We start from the raw sequence: 15,377 nt of genomic DNA on the forward strand, positions 1-15,377 counted from the left end.
CTTGTGCATAAATAGGAAGAATATTTTTGTCAGAACCCACACCTTTTGTCCACATTGCATTTCCCTGATCCATTGCACAAAGGTAAACATCATCAATTTCAACTCTGCATATGAGTTCACCATGACACATGAGTTCTTGGAACATGATAACATGAGTTCAACACGACACAGAGATAAAAAGCAAAACATGACGGGAGTTCAAAAGCAAAACGTGAGACATGAGTTTTTAAGTATATAAGCTAGAAAATGAGATAATTGCTATTCCTCTCTAGCACCACCATCTCTAGCAGTTGCACTAGCACCAATGGTGAACCAGGAGTGCATTCTGCCACTTGAACTTCTTCCGTAAGCTTTGTTATGTACATAATCAGGTTGAACTGCAGCCGCTCTTCAACTACCAGCCGGCCATCTTCCTCTCCCAACTGCAGCAACACTTGATGATGATGCCTGTGATTCTTGGACCTGAAAATTATGAGGTGATGTAAATAACAATAAAATTACTGATAGCTACATTTATTCCAGAAGTGATTATTTTACCTGGAATTTAGCTGCAGATGCTTTAGGTGCTCCTCTTCCTCTCCCCTTACCAGTTGATGTTTTAGGAGTACCTTTAGATGCTTTGGATGCTCCTCTTCCTCTCCCCTTACTAGATTCTGTTGGAGCAGCAGGGGGAGTAGTCGTACGTGCTGCCGGTGCTGAACTTCTAGGCTTCTTTGCAATTACTTTTCCTCTCACGCTATTAGTTGTCGTTGCACCCGCTGTTGGAGTAGCTCTAGGTTCCGGATTAGCTGCAGGTGGTGGATTGACATTGCTCCCCTGTGTTCTTGTTGCCAAAGGCTTGCATTGTAGAGAGTAAAAAAGGCGGTTATTTGGTAACATATTGCATCAAGTTAGTAACATAATTGCATCAAGTACCGGCGGCGTAATTGCTTCCAAAGGAAAAGAGAGTGCTTACCACATGTTTTCTAACCCTAAGAGCAAGATATGCTCTTAGTGGCTTGTCGCAGCCCTTGACATTGTGACCAAGTTCCTTGCAGTTTCCGCACTGAACTGTTCCTTTTCTTGCTCTTGCATAGGCAGGACCACTCTCCTCAGGCCCTTTTATTCTATTTTTCTTTGGCCTTCCTGGTTGAACAGTGTAACCTGGTGGTTCAATGTCTGGACTTGATGTCTTAATCCACTCAGATTCATGTGGAACAGGGTATATCATGTGTTCATATGCTTTCTTGTAAGTTTCCAACTTGAAGAAATCATCAACATAATTCTCAGGCCTTTCCTTAGCCCTAAATATAGCTGCACAAGCATGTTCACAAGGAATACCACACAACTGGAATCTGAAACAACCACAAGTCTTGTTAAGCAGGTTTACTTCATAGGTCTTGTCGGTGTAGTTTACTTGCCAAAGCCCAACACCAAATTGATGAGCTGTGCAATACCTTGCTTTGCTCTTATAGCTGACTCTAATTTCTCACTCATGACAGGTGTGATATCCCAGCCCACTGACTCACATCCCTTTCTTTTCAAACAAAATCTAGTCATAACTCTTGTTCTAATGAGCTCCATCATGGTGCGAATTGGCTTGTCTCTATAGTCAAGGATGTATTTGTTGAAAACCTCACTGAGGATGTTCACAACAACATCAGTCTTGGATCTTGTGCTGAAAGCATGCCTACTAATGTGCTCCTTGGGTATTGCTCTAACCCACTTCCATTCTTCTACATCATAAGCCTTCAAGTTGAGCATGGCAATATTGTACTCGCTCAGAGTGCATGCATAAACAACCTTATCAAAGTATTCCTTGTAGATTTCACCTCTGAATCCAGCTCTGGAGAAGTTTGCAAGGACATGTCTTTTGCAAAATCTATGTTCGCAATGTGGAAAAATCTTTGTGACTGCTGAATGTAATCCCTATGACAAATAAATGGCAGAGTTGTCAGTTACAACATGCAAACTAAATTTAACATATAAATGACAAAGATAAGAAATATGTTATTACCTTCTGCCTATCTGACATGATTGTCCATCCACCATGTTGCTCGCCCTGTCCAATTGCTGACTCCAGTGTTTGCAAAAACCATGTCCAATTATCAGTGTCCTCTATGTTAACCACTCCAAAAGCTAGAGGAAACATGTTGTTGTTGCCATCTCTTGCAGAAGCAGCTAAAACTTGCGCACCATTAGCTAGCTTGACAAAACAGCCATCTAATCCAATAAATGGCCTACAACCGGAGAGAAACCCCTGGATCTGTGCATGAAAGCTCACAAACAGCCCACTGAACATAGGATTAGGATTGATATGTGGCTCGGGATTTGGCTCAGTGGTAGCTATAGCGACGCTTCCAGGATTTTTGTTCAACAATGTCTGCAAGTAATCTCTAATTCTAAGATACTGCTTGGCTTCATCCCCAAGAACCTTCTTTTGGGCATAAGATTTAGCCCTATATGCCATCCTCTTTGTTATTTCAAAATTAAAATCTCTCTTAACAGCTCCCATGAAAGCATCAAGCTTCCAATTGGGATCAACTCTGAACTGAGCCTCATAATCAGCACCATTCCTGGAAACTGGAAATGTAGTTGGATCCATGGTTCTGAAAACATGCATATCGATCTCCTTATAAGCATCAAACTCCTCAAGCATCTTCCTAACGCTGGTATCATCTGTTAACTCAACCATGGAGTTCCCATTGGCCGCTTTCTTCTGATAATAAACGCTGTCCCAATGGTTGAAACCCAACTCTTTCGTCCTCTCCTTTATATCAAGATAACTGATGAAATCCCTGTCAATCATCTCTGGCTCTGGATAATTGTATCCACGAACATGACAACTGTACCTAACGCTCCACATCTCAGTTGCCATCTGATTTCTGCAAGAAAATAAAATCACGAATTAGCGGATGCAATCACAATATCTCTAAGAATGTCTAACATGAAGCTCCTTATGTTCAGCTTAGAGCTGTATATACATTTAGATTCAGAATTTACAAACGACCCATTGTTACAGAAAGTTCACTGGTTTCCCCATTAATGATGTTTTCAGCATGCTAATAGCACGGGATATATGGTTATCTAAACGCTCTCATCTTACATATAGGAAACTTCAGTTCCTTTTAACAGTAGTGATGATGTAGTGGACTATTCTGGAGTCATTCTTCTGAATTAAGTTTTTCTGAAAACAAAAATAGTTGTTCTAGAGTACTTGTACTATTTTCAGATAGTTACTGGGATCTGTAACGACATTGTATTTAGTCATTGGAAGCAGTGGCCTATCCTAATTCTATTTTATCTCAACAGAACCGGAAAATTTAAGGCACTAATTTGAAAAGACATAGAATAATTTTTTGTGCCCCTTCTTTACATATTCACAGTTGTCCTTTCCCCTGTTCAGTCAGACCAGACTTGCATATTTCAAAATTCAAAATTCAGAGTGGCATTGCCCAGGTGTCTTGGAACACACCAGACACAAGTACACTATTTGGTAGCATTCAGTGAGAGGTTAGTACTAAGTAGACAATCACTAGGCAGTAAACATTGTTCATTCTTCTTTTTGGAGGGAATGAAATTGTTCATATTTTACAAGGTCATATGATATCAGATATGTAGGCATTTGTAGTAAAGTAGTATATATACATCACTTTTAATCTCAATCCATCCAAGCATGCGCAATTTAGGTCGTTTTTACGATAATACTGAAGAAAGAGATACACAGTTTCAGGATTATATCAATAAAAAATTCTCCAATAATGTTTTCAATAATAATATGCATCTCATCGCAGATCTTCAAACCAGAAATAATTGACCTGAACCCATGTAATATGCATCCTGGATTGAGAGAAAAACTAAAAGCCTAACGACCGAAGTGAAAGACAGAAAATTCAGGCAAGCGTAAGAGAGCAGGAGATTGCCGTACCTGTTGCTGCTTCCGGCTCCGACGATCGCCAATGACAACTTGACCTGTCGCTTGCCGCTCATCGCCTACGTTCGTCCTCCCCTCCGATGGAAGGAGCGGAGTGGACTGGGCCAGACTTGGGCACGACCCTGCATGCGAGTACAGGCGAGCGATCCTTGCCGCGATTGGAGGCGAGTGTGGCGCAACAGACTCAGCGAGATATGCGTGGCGGGATTGGATGCGATCGTGGTGCGCCGGACTCAAGCGACCTGTAACTGTAAATCGTTCGAGGACCTGCGTCTGCGTCTGCTTGCCATCGGTTCGGTCCGGTCGGTCGACAGAAGCTGTGTGAAGCGGTTCAGCCTGCAGAAAATGGCCTAGGAAAACCCCGCTGATGTGGCACGCTAGCTGGACCTGATAATTGTGGCCCACTGATCAGAATGCTGTTAAAATATTAAAAGGGGTAAATCCTGGCAACACTTTTGTTAAATGGGGTATGACGGAAGAAATTCTCTTAAATGGAGTAATTAGTGTAAAAAATATCAAACTTAGGGATAAAAACTGGAATTCACTCTAAATAAAGAGATCACGAGCTGCTCGTGGGATGCATGTAGCCATGGAATCCTGCCTAATGAGGAAATTATGAGCTTGGACACAAAGGACGAGGATAGATTAGGATCAGGAGGGTGTCACGTCCAAAAAAAAAAGAAAGAATGAGGGTTTTGCATTCTCTTTCGGTTTGTAAAATGGTTAATGTCTATTTATAAAGATATATCTATCCGACTTATGCTTCAGATCTTTTGAACTTTCTAGCCTACCTCAAGGCACCTGTAATTTAAACTTTACATACACCAAAATGCAGGCAAAAACATATTGTGAATAATAGATTTTTTAATTATCATTTTAGCTCTTAACGTGTTATCATTCATTGTAACTACATAATACACATAGAGGGAGAAAGAGGAAGGACGAGAAGGAGAATAAGTGGCGGCACGAGTGGGAAATAGAGCACGTGGACCAGTGTGTGGGGGGTTCTTGCAACATGTTTACTAGGTTACGGTCGTATGTTGTTATTTTTTCTTCCGTAGCAACACACGGGCATGTTTTGCTAGTATAAAACAAAAAAGAAGAGGAAGGAAGGAAGCCGGACCTAACCGATCGAACGCAGTGACCCGACGCGAACGAGGCTCAAGCGAAACCGCAAATGGGCCGGCCCGTAGTCGTCCGCCAACAAAGGGGAAAAAATGACAGACCCATGTCATCGCTCTCCACCACACAGCTCCCTGCCGCCGCCGGCGAACCTCTGCCATCGTTCTATCCATTCTTCTCCCTTCGCGCCTCCCCGCTCTTCTCCACCCCCCTTCGCGCAGGGGGATTAAGCGACCGCTGTTTCCTCTCCGCGTGAGCGGGGAGATGACAGGATCACCGGCGGTGGCCGGAGAGTACGGATGTGGAGGTCCTGCGCGCATCCGCGATGGGGATTAAGCCGTTGCAGTCCCCCCGCCATCCAAACATTAAATCCTCCAAACGCGATGCAAGTGTGTAGGATGACACTGGATTGTAACTTAGATAAGTACAGTCTTCTGTTTGTCAGCGCACCAGGGAAGGTAAGCATCAACATGGAACATTATTAGGTTACATAGTTAGTATTCGACCCCTAACCTCTTGGTAACTATCATAACACTCTGTAGGTTTTCAGCCTTAACTCTCCTACACATCGCAAAAGGCACTTGAATATCTGCATCATGGTGGTGTTACCTGGTCTTTTATCTCATGGTAACTTATCAACAATATGCTTCATTGTAGATGCGTCTGCTTTTAATGTCATCAAAAATAGAAAGTTCGCACATTCTCCACCTTTTGCACATTGTTTACATTGGTTACTACAACTCTGCTGAAGGTCTGTCTATGCTTAGAATCCATCAACATTTTCTACATTGGCCAGTCCTCTGTTCCACAATTCCACTGGACCATCTCCCAATGCTCACATATTTCACACAACATGGCGAATACTACAGAATCATAATATAACTAGTTATATTCATAACCTACTGGAAAGAAAAGGTGTTCAGATATCAAATTCTAGATACCTGGAGAGTACACTTGGCAAATAAAATGCCAAAATAAGCTTTCATTATCTCCCAAATATTGCTGCCACAAGGTTCTCTGCTTGCTGGCTCCCACATGTTTGCAAGGGTAATTCTAGGCAGAAAATTTGGCCGAATACTACAGAATCATAATATAACTAGTTATATTCATAACCTACAGGAAAGAAAAGGTGTTCAGATATCAAATTCTAGATACCTGGAGAGTACACTTGGCAAATAAAATGCCAAAATAACCTTTCATTATCTCCCAAATATTGCTGCCACAAGGTTCTCTGCTTGCTGGCTCCCACATGTTTGCAAGGGTAATTCCAGGCAGAAAATTTGGCCTGGAGCGAAAGCAGAATATACCTTATAAATTCGTGAATATATAGTGGTGAAGTAACAACGTAGGCACCACAAATAAACAGGGAACGCCCTATAGTATCAATTTTAATGTTGATTATATCACACTTCTTTCAACACAAGATCATCTCCAATAGAAGATGCAGATGCAAAAGTAACTAACGTTTGTATCTCCGCGGCCCAAAAACTCTTCTCCAACAGATGATGTAGATGCAAAAAAAAAACATCTTCGCCTTCCGGAGATGAGAAATACAACACCTCGCGGTGCAAATTTGCATCACCACCCACTGTAGATGTAAAAAATGGCAGCCGCGCGCCAACCGCCCAACCGCCTTCCGTCTGCTTCCGCGCGACCGCCCGCCGCCGGCCAACTTCGCCCAAAATCGCCCCCGCCACCGCCCGCTCCGCCGCGACTCCGCCCCCTGTCCCTCGCCGCCTGCCTCGCCGTAGTACCGCCGGCCGCCACCCGTAGCCGCATATTCCTTTTCGGCCGCCGCTTCAAAACAAAGCTTCTTCGGAGGTCCGGCCGCCGTAATGCCTTCCATGGCGAGGTAGTGGATGGGCTAGGCTAGTTCCTAGCCAAGACCCACCACCGGAGGCGTGCCACGCCGCCCGCCCGACGGCTGCCCGCCTTCGCCGTTCTTCCGGCCGTGCGAAAGCCAGCCGCCCGCAGCGCCGAGCTCCCTCCGCCCCTCCGCCGCTCCTCCGTCGCCCCTACGTCGCTCCTCCTCGTCTCTCCGCCTCGAATTGCCTCTCCCCTGCCGCTACACCGTCGCTGCTCCGCAGCCCCGATTCGCGCCGCCGCCGTCCCGATTCACCACCCCGCCGTCCCCACGCACAGCCGCCGCCCCCATGCTGCCCCGACGCCGCCGCCCTAAATCGCGTGGCTTTGCCGCAGTCTCCACTGCCACCGCCCCGATTTGGCCGCCGCCCACTAGTTTTTACATCTCCATTTTGCATCATCTATCGGAGTTGCTCTTTTACATCTCCAATGCTCTTTTTTACAGATGCAAAAAACACTTTTTGGAGATGTAAATTTCATCTCCAAATTTGCATCTTCTATTGGAGATGCTCTAATATATGTAGGAAAAGAAAGAAACCAATAAATAAGGGTGACAGCAGTACTTTTGGGGTTCTGGCGGCATGGAAGCATGTATGCAACAGAAAATGAGAATGTGAACTATGGAAACTTATAATAAGAAAGTGGTTATGATGTTCATAGTCAAACCCTGGTCTCCGCTAGTACTAATGAAGTAGATTTGCCTAAGTTGATATAAAGCAGAAGCCAAAGATGCGCCCCTAAAATAGCAGAAGAGAACCAGCATCTACTCGGAATCTAACCTCACATAGCCTTCAGATTGTTTTGTTTCAATATGAGACTTTAGCATTGCTTCTGCAGAGATCCTTCATAACGAGAGACTGCCCTTTTTGCAGCAATCCAAATAGAAAGAACTGCACCTGGTAATTGATCTGGCATAAGCCTGTCCGGCCCAGGAGTAGTTTTCTAACAACAATAGTAAATTCTCTTCATAAGTTCGCTCTTTCAGCTAGAGCTTCAGTTTGTCAATCCAGATCTGAAATCATGAATCAAACTACAAACAAAAGGTATTTACTCCTCACCTTTACATTAATTTTTTGCTACATAAACATGACGTACCTGATAATTCTTTCGCCCGTTAGATCTCCTGGACATCATGTACGAGATGGGTATGGATGACAGCCAGAATATAGCTGCACCCTCAGGAAAAATAACACTAAATGGAAATGGAACTCTTAAGAGGCAAAAAGGAAATGCCCCAAAACCATCTGCATACTCTGGTTCTGCAAATGCTACAGGTAATGGGTACAATCAACCATAAGAAGATAAGATGGTCACACACTTTCATGATAAACAGAGTTTGGCCCCTCCTCCTTTTTCCGGGCTTGAGACCGGCTATGCAACATGAAGCGTACCATCATCTTAGCATAGGCGGAGTTACACCCCCACTCCACACACCCCATATACACATCGAACCCTCCTAAACAGAAAACCAAAACCCAAAGAACAGGACACACACCCACACGCAGGCACGATCTCCAAAACCAAGACCCAAGATACAAACCCAAAGGACACACACCAAATAAATGCTAACGAAACAACAGACTACTTTTTCTGAGTGAACAGCGAAGCAACAGACTACTCGACCCTCAAAACAAACTTTTTTTGTGTGATTTTTTTCATTACTACGAAAGGCAGAGAACCATTTTTTTTGTGATTTTCATTTTCTTTTACTACAAAAGGCAGTAAAACAAACAAGCATTCTTTTGGAAAAAATTTCTTCTGCTAAAAAAAGAGAACATAGCAAAAAAAGCACTTCTTTTTGGCTTTGTGCGGTTTCATTGTCCATTTCTTTAAAAGACGGTAAAATAAGTAGATATTTTTTTCCTTGGCTTAAAAGACAATAAATAGAGCAAACAAACGGAAGCCCTGATATCTTTTCTTTCTCCCTGGTGATTTGTTAACACGGCTGCCAGCCTACATATATGGAGTAACTCTTAGTAAATGTATACGTGGAGTATCAATGGCTACCGTTTAAAATGATGAGAACGCTATATGTATTGTGCGTGCAGATTGGTAATTACATTTTTTTTACAGTTGATTGGCAATTTCTGTTATTTAATCTAGTCTAGAAAGTGCAAAAGACAAGGTGCAAATAAATACTTAGGGAGCGTAAGTACCTTGATTTCCGCATCGGGTGGAGATGCACGACTAGCTTTGCTCAATCAGAGTCTGAGCAACTAGAAAAAGGGTAAAGGAAGATCCGTGAGATACAGGGCTAGCCGGCATTTCAGCACCAACGATTAAATAATTATACACCTAGTTTTTTTTTGCGAACTAATTATACACCTAGTTACCTCGAACTCCATCCATTTATATCGAATGACTGGACATGAGAAAACTTGAGACGGTTGGGAATCATTTCAATTGCACGCCTCACCATTTTATTAGCCTTCTCACGGTCCGCAGGAGGGGCATATAAAGTGACTCTGACTTCCTGAAGCAAAGGGAGGTTCCCTAGGCTACCAAAATCAAAGTCGAAGCTAATGCCATCATCATTGGACTGTGCTACCACGCTGAACTTGAGACATTCAAGAACTGGCACATCTCCCTCTTGAAACGAGCCAAGTGTTGCTTCTGTGTTGAAGACCCTCAGCTTGGGGAAAGCACCTGCACCGCCCATGGTGTCATGGTGGAGAGTTGACCCGATGTATAGCTGGAGGGAAACAAGCTCTCGAAAACTTCCAAAGACCTTCAGATCTGGACTGTATACAAGCAGTTTTAAATGGGAGAGGTTCGGAAGAAGCTGGGGATTGATCCTTGCCACCAGCCCAGGTTCTCCGTAGGACATGCGTAGAACACGGAGTTGTGGAGAGAGGGCATACTGTTCCAGGGGTTCTCTTCATATTTTTTGAGCCGCGGGGGGCTCTCTTCATGACTGGAATCTCTCCACCCATCAACTGAATCAATGTCTATGACTTGGATCTTGCTGAGTTTGGCTACAGACTCGGCCCAACTACTCATTCTGCTACCATCACCATATAAATATACACTTCTAGAAATGCGGAGCTTCCTCAACTCTGTCAACTTGCCCAGCTCTGTCACAAAGTTGGAGTCCTCACCAACTTCTCTAAGGCATAGCTCTTCCAGAGATGTCAAATTCCCGATCCAGCATGGCACTGCAATGCCTGTTTTGCAGATGTTCAAGCACTTCAGTTGACTTAGTTGACCAATACTCTCTGGAAGTTCGCTTATGCTATTTAGACCCAAGTCCAATACCATCAAGAACTTCAGATGCCCTATTTCCTTTGGGAGCTCACTGATACCAATGCAGCCTAGTTTGAGGTGCCTCAAGTGAAGTAACTTTCCAACATGCTCAAGATGATTAGGATTGTGCAAACTAGAGGGGCCTTCCAAAGCTAGGACACGCAAAACTTCAAAGCATGAAAGTGATGGCAACATCTCAGCATAGCACATGGCATTAAGTGACCTTGCTTGTAATGTTGATGTGCTAGCCAGAGGTTGGACACTACGATGAACAGCTAGCCTATGAGCATTGTAATGTGAAGTTTTATATTGTTCGTTGCTATCCAATATAGTAACAAAGTTTTCTTCCTTTGACAATAGGCATATCATATCCAACATCATGTCATGCACGCGGCATCCAGTTATGGTGCCAACATGCATTTCCATGCCATAATACAGGGGCTCCTCTACCGGCATTATCATGCTTTTATTTACCAACATGTTGAAGTACCTCTCACCAATCTCGAATAGTCCTACCCCTGGTTCCTCGCGGATAAAACCTTCGGCGACCCACTTCCATATCAAACTATCTTTTTCAATCAGATGATCTTCAGGATATATGCTCAGATACAATAAGCATGTCTTTAGGTGACAAGGTAGATCATAATAGCTAAATAAAAGTATTTTTCTCGTGTTCTCCACGTCTTTGTTTTCTTCATGCCCAAAACCAATTGAAGTGTATACCTTAGACCAAAGCTCCACAGGTTTACTGACAAGCAAACTAGCTATTGTGATTATAGCCAATGGTACACCTCCACATTTACGTAAAATTTTATTGTATACCTCTACTGGCAGATGATTAGGCCGTTTTATTTTGCCAATAGATACTCTTCTATGAAATAAATCATTGGATAAATCATGAGAAAGTGGTTTTAACTCGTATACTTCACCGGTCGTTGTGGCAACTTCGAGTATACGAGTAGTTGTAAGTATCCTGCTTCCACAGTTATTACGCACGAAAGCGTTCATGATTATTTCCCATGTTTCTGTATCCCATATGTCATCAATAACGAGGAAGTACCTACCATTGACATTCACAATGCAAGGGTTATCATAAATTAGTGAAAACTATTTTGTAAGGCGCCTAAGTATGTACAATATCTTTAAAAAATAGGATGTATGGAAGCCAGCCTCCTCGTTTAGGAATCTAAATTTGGAATAAGGAAAACTGCATGAGAGACTTGTGCAAGTTGGTTTCATTTCATCATCGATAAATCAAAATTCTCAAATTATTGAATTTTAAGTATTACATTTTTTTGTTGCCACCTATTTTAGGGAGTTCTAATATATATATATATATATATATATATATATATATATATATATATATATATGTATGTATATATATATATAATGGCAGAACGGTTGACAGTCACTAGCTATCCAACCAAATGATAGCAAAGAAGTTACGGAAACATGATATTTCACTATATTTCCAAAAAGTATAGAAGTAGCATAGTCTATCCAAACCCTTCTCTGGTGTATAATATCTCGAACAAAATTTATGGACCGTCTCAAACTACTTGATGAATTTGAATTACATAATAGGGTGGGTACCTTCTGTTCTCGAGTAACCCTCGGAGTTTGTTGATTAACTGCCTTTCATCCAAGTCCAAGCACTTTTTCCCATCAATTTCATTGAGTATGTCATTGAGAATTTTCTTCACGCTAGGGTTTTGTCCTACCGGAACGAAAGCGCTGCAATCGAACTGCGCGTGGCGATTATCATACAATGCTTTGGCAAGTGTTGTCTTGCCAAGGCCTCCGAATCCAAAAATAGAGAGTATCTTGAGTTGCTTGGACAGATCAGCATCCTCGTCACTCAGCTTCTCGGTTAGCTCATTCACTGAATCATCAATGCCAACGAGCTCTTTCCGGTCCTTGTACAGAGCTGATAGGCGAGGGTCAACCATGATTGGGCCAGTTGGATTAGGAACCACATCTTTGACCTTGTACCGGTCACGCCGGGCAGCCACCTCCTGGACGCTGGCCTTGATGCCTTTGATCTCTTTTCCGATGGCATGTCGCGCCTTGCCCTTGTTGAACAAGTCACAAATCTTCTTCACAAGCTGTTTGAGCTTGTGCGGCTTGTCGTCAAGCTCAGGGCCCTCAACACGTATCAGGAACTTGTCGATGGTATCCTCCATTCTATATGAAAGATCTCAGACCTCGTTTGCCCAGAGCTTGACTTGCTCGTCGAGCTGGTCCCGTGGCACGTCCCTGACCTTGCGGAGGGCAGCGTGCATGCTCCTCAGCTCTCTTTGAAGATACTGGACGTCTTCCTTGATGCCCTTCTGCAGGTCGTACTCCTCCTTGAGGAGTTCACCGAGCTTGAGGAGCAGGCTGCCCATGGCACCTGTTGCGTGGTCCATTGCTTGCTCTGAGCAGCTGGGTTTTCGGGTGCAATAATGCTTCCTTTCCTTTTGTGATGAGGGAATGAGTGTGGGCAGCCTGTGGATGGATAACTACTCGAATTAGTGGATGGATAGGATAGTACAGATTGCGGATGGATAACTACTTGAATTTGTGTGGACACCGTCTAAGTGTCGACATTCCAAGACTCGATCAACACAAAGTTTCTATTCATCCAGGGAAGGTTCGTGCTAGTTGCTGAAATTGTGTGCATTCTATTTAAGGGCCTCTTTGGCTAACAGTAATTTCCTGCATTTTCTAATAGAAAAGTGCCTGCACTTTTTCTTCAACATCTAAATCACTGCCATACAATGTGCAGCCAAGTGGGATTTAGAGGCTCAGAATCTGTACGTGAGATTCACTGGAGGACTTGTATTTACCACTTTCGAAGTATGCTCGCTCCGAGAACATCCAAACATTCAGGAACAGACAACAAAGGCAGACCGAGAATTCAACGTCAACGTTCAACTTTCAGTACAGACGACCATGCTACTTACTCATCTAAAGTGACATGAACGGTCTCCTTGATGGTGCTGAAGATGAGGTTGCACACGGTGAGAGCACAACCTCGTATTGGTCGCCAATGAGCATCCACATGATCACGAGCGGACACCGATATGGCTGCTCTATGGTTTACTCTTTTGCCTTGGAAATTCAGAAGATTATCCTTTGATTTTTTGCTATATTTTTACCTTCGACTTCTTGAGTATATTTTGGAGAGACCAGCAACATCAGCAGCGGCTACTATCAGCCAATGCACTGTAGAAATGAATCACGATTCGCAGATTTCATCACCCTGCAGAACTATAATGTAAAGATCCCTTTTCACTTTCAGGAACATTCTCCATCAAAGAACCTTTACTCTTTACTGGGTTATTAGTAAAGAGCTATACTTACAAACCATCAACATTTCGTGTCACCAGGAGCTGCCGTTAGTTTGCAGCTCGATCACGAGGCCCAACCGCAACAATGTCTCCATAGCTTTGTCGATAGGCATCTCGATCTATCAATCTTCAATGGACGGCGCGCGCCGTCATCTAGAAACTCTTTGTTTTTAAAGATCTATTGCTATTCATTTCATTGTACCGTTTGACAGTGTATATAACTATATATGCACATGTGACTTTGCTGATTAATCTTTGTTTGTATCTCGTGATGGCCCATTGCACAGGAAGATGAGAAGATCCACAACAACCAGCTGGCACTGCTACAAAAGGTTGCTAGTTTGACGAAGGGGTAGCCGACCTCTCGGTTTTACCAGGGTTTTAGTTAGCCTTGGAGCGAGCTTAGAGCATGCGTCCCATTTTTGAGCTGGTTTCATTAAGTTGGAGCAAATAATTTTTTAACTTTTGGTACTGGTCATTTTTCTGGTGGAAAAATACAGGGAAAAGAATGAGGATGAGAATGTAACTACAAGGGATCGTCTTTGATCGGAGGATATCAGTTATGAGGTGTAACTACAAGACGAACCAACAGAAAAATGAGGTGTTGTTTATGCTAGTTGATTAAATGCATTTTCTTCTCGTGGGTTGTGTTGCTGATATTATTTGGGATCGTCTTTGATTGGAGGATGGTGACCCAGAGAAAATTTATTTGGCATTCGTTTAGATGTTACCAATTTCAAGCAGATCGGGCGGGCGCTCCCTGATGTTGAGATTTGTTGATCGATGTATAACTTTGTTTGAAGAAGATTGAAACATTTGCAGCTATCCTGGCTTCCTTTTGTCTGTTAGCCTCCTTTTGATCATTTTGGCTAATCTTGCAGCAAAAGATATCAGTTAGCTTTTGCCGAGTTGATTATTTTAGGGGAAGATTCTTCTTAGCATTTCTGTTGGACCTGCCAGGCTACAATGATCGATGTTAGTCTGTGGAGTTATTTTCTTCTTAATTTAAATTGGGAATGAAAGAAAAACGAGATTATAATATGGTAATCTAATTTGTAACTACAAGGGATCGTCTTTGATTGGAGATTATCAGTTATGAGGTGTAACTACAAGACGAACCAACAGACAAAATGAAGTGTTGTTTATGCTAGTTGATTAAATGCATTTTCTTCTCGTGAGTTGTGTTGCTGATATTATTTGGGATCGTCTTTGATTGGAGGATGGTGACCCAGAGAAAATTTATTTACCAAAAAAGGGTTTCCCCCGCTTTGTATTCCAAAGCAACCAACACCGATACAAGATCGCTGGGGCGATCAGCACAACAAGCCCAAAAGAAAAAGAAGAAGAAACAAATGCCAACAACGGCAGCTCGACAAAGCGCGGATGACCCGCCACCGCTGCGCCCACCAGAGACAAACCACTACAACCCGAGGCTCCAAACCACCGCGTACAAAACAACACCTCCAAGAAGGAAAGCGACGCAGACGACGCTGCTGCCCGGACATGTCCTAGGGTTTCCCCGGCACGCGGAGGGAGGTAGGAGATGGATATCACCGACACCCTTCAGGAAGGTATGGTGGCACCCGCAGGTGTCACCGCATCAGAGCGGAAGACCGGCAAGGATTTCTCCCATACTCCAATCCCCACCGCCCAACGGACCGTAGCCGACCAGCCAGACCGCCTCCCACCACCATGCGCCATCGCGGTTGCACCACCACCCACGCCGCCTCACTGCGAACACCAACACGAGCCAAGAGGACCGGAGAGAAGTGCCCCACGGAGGGAGAAGCAGCACTGAAGCCGAACGGGAGGGAACCACCTCCACCGCCGTCGTGCGGGAAGCCAGAGCCTCCGGCACCGTCGCGGTAGCCGTCCGGACGCAGCAGCAGGGCAAGCCAGGC

The 15,377-nt window shown here is 43.7% G+C and overlaps 1 pseudogene; it reads right to left on the minus strand.

Moving 5' to 3' along the window:
- Positions 1–390: 390 nt before the first annotated feature.
- Positions 391–12,589, minus strand: LOC123166687 (disease resistance protein RGA5-like; annotated as a pseudogene).
- Positions 12,590–15,377: the final 2,788 nt, after the last annotated feature.

The sequence above is a fragment of the Triticum aestivum genome, chromosome 7D, assembly GCF_018294505.1.
Source record: "Triticum aestivum cultivar Chinese Spring chromosome 7D, IWGSC CS RefSeq v2.1, whole genome shotgun sequence".
Taxonomy (NCBI): Eukaryota; Viridiplantae; Streptophyta; class Magnoliopsida; order Poales; family Poaceae; genus Triticum; species Triticum aestivum.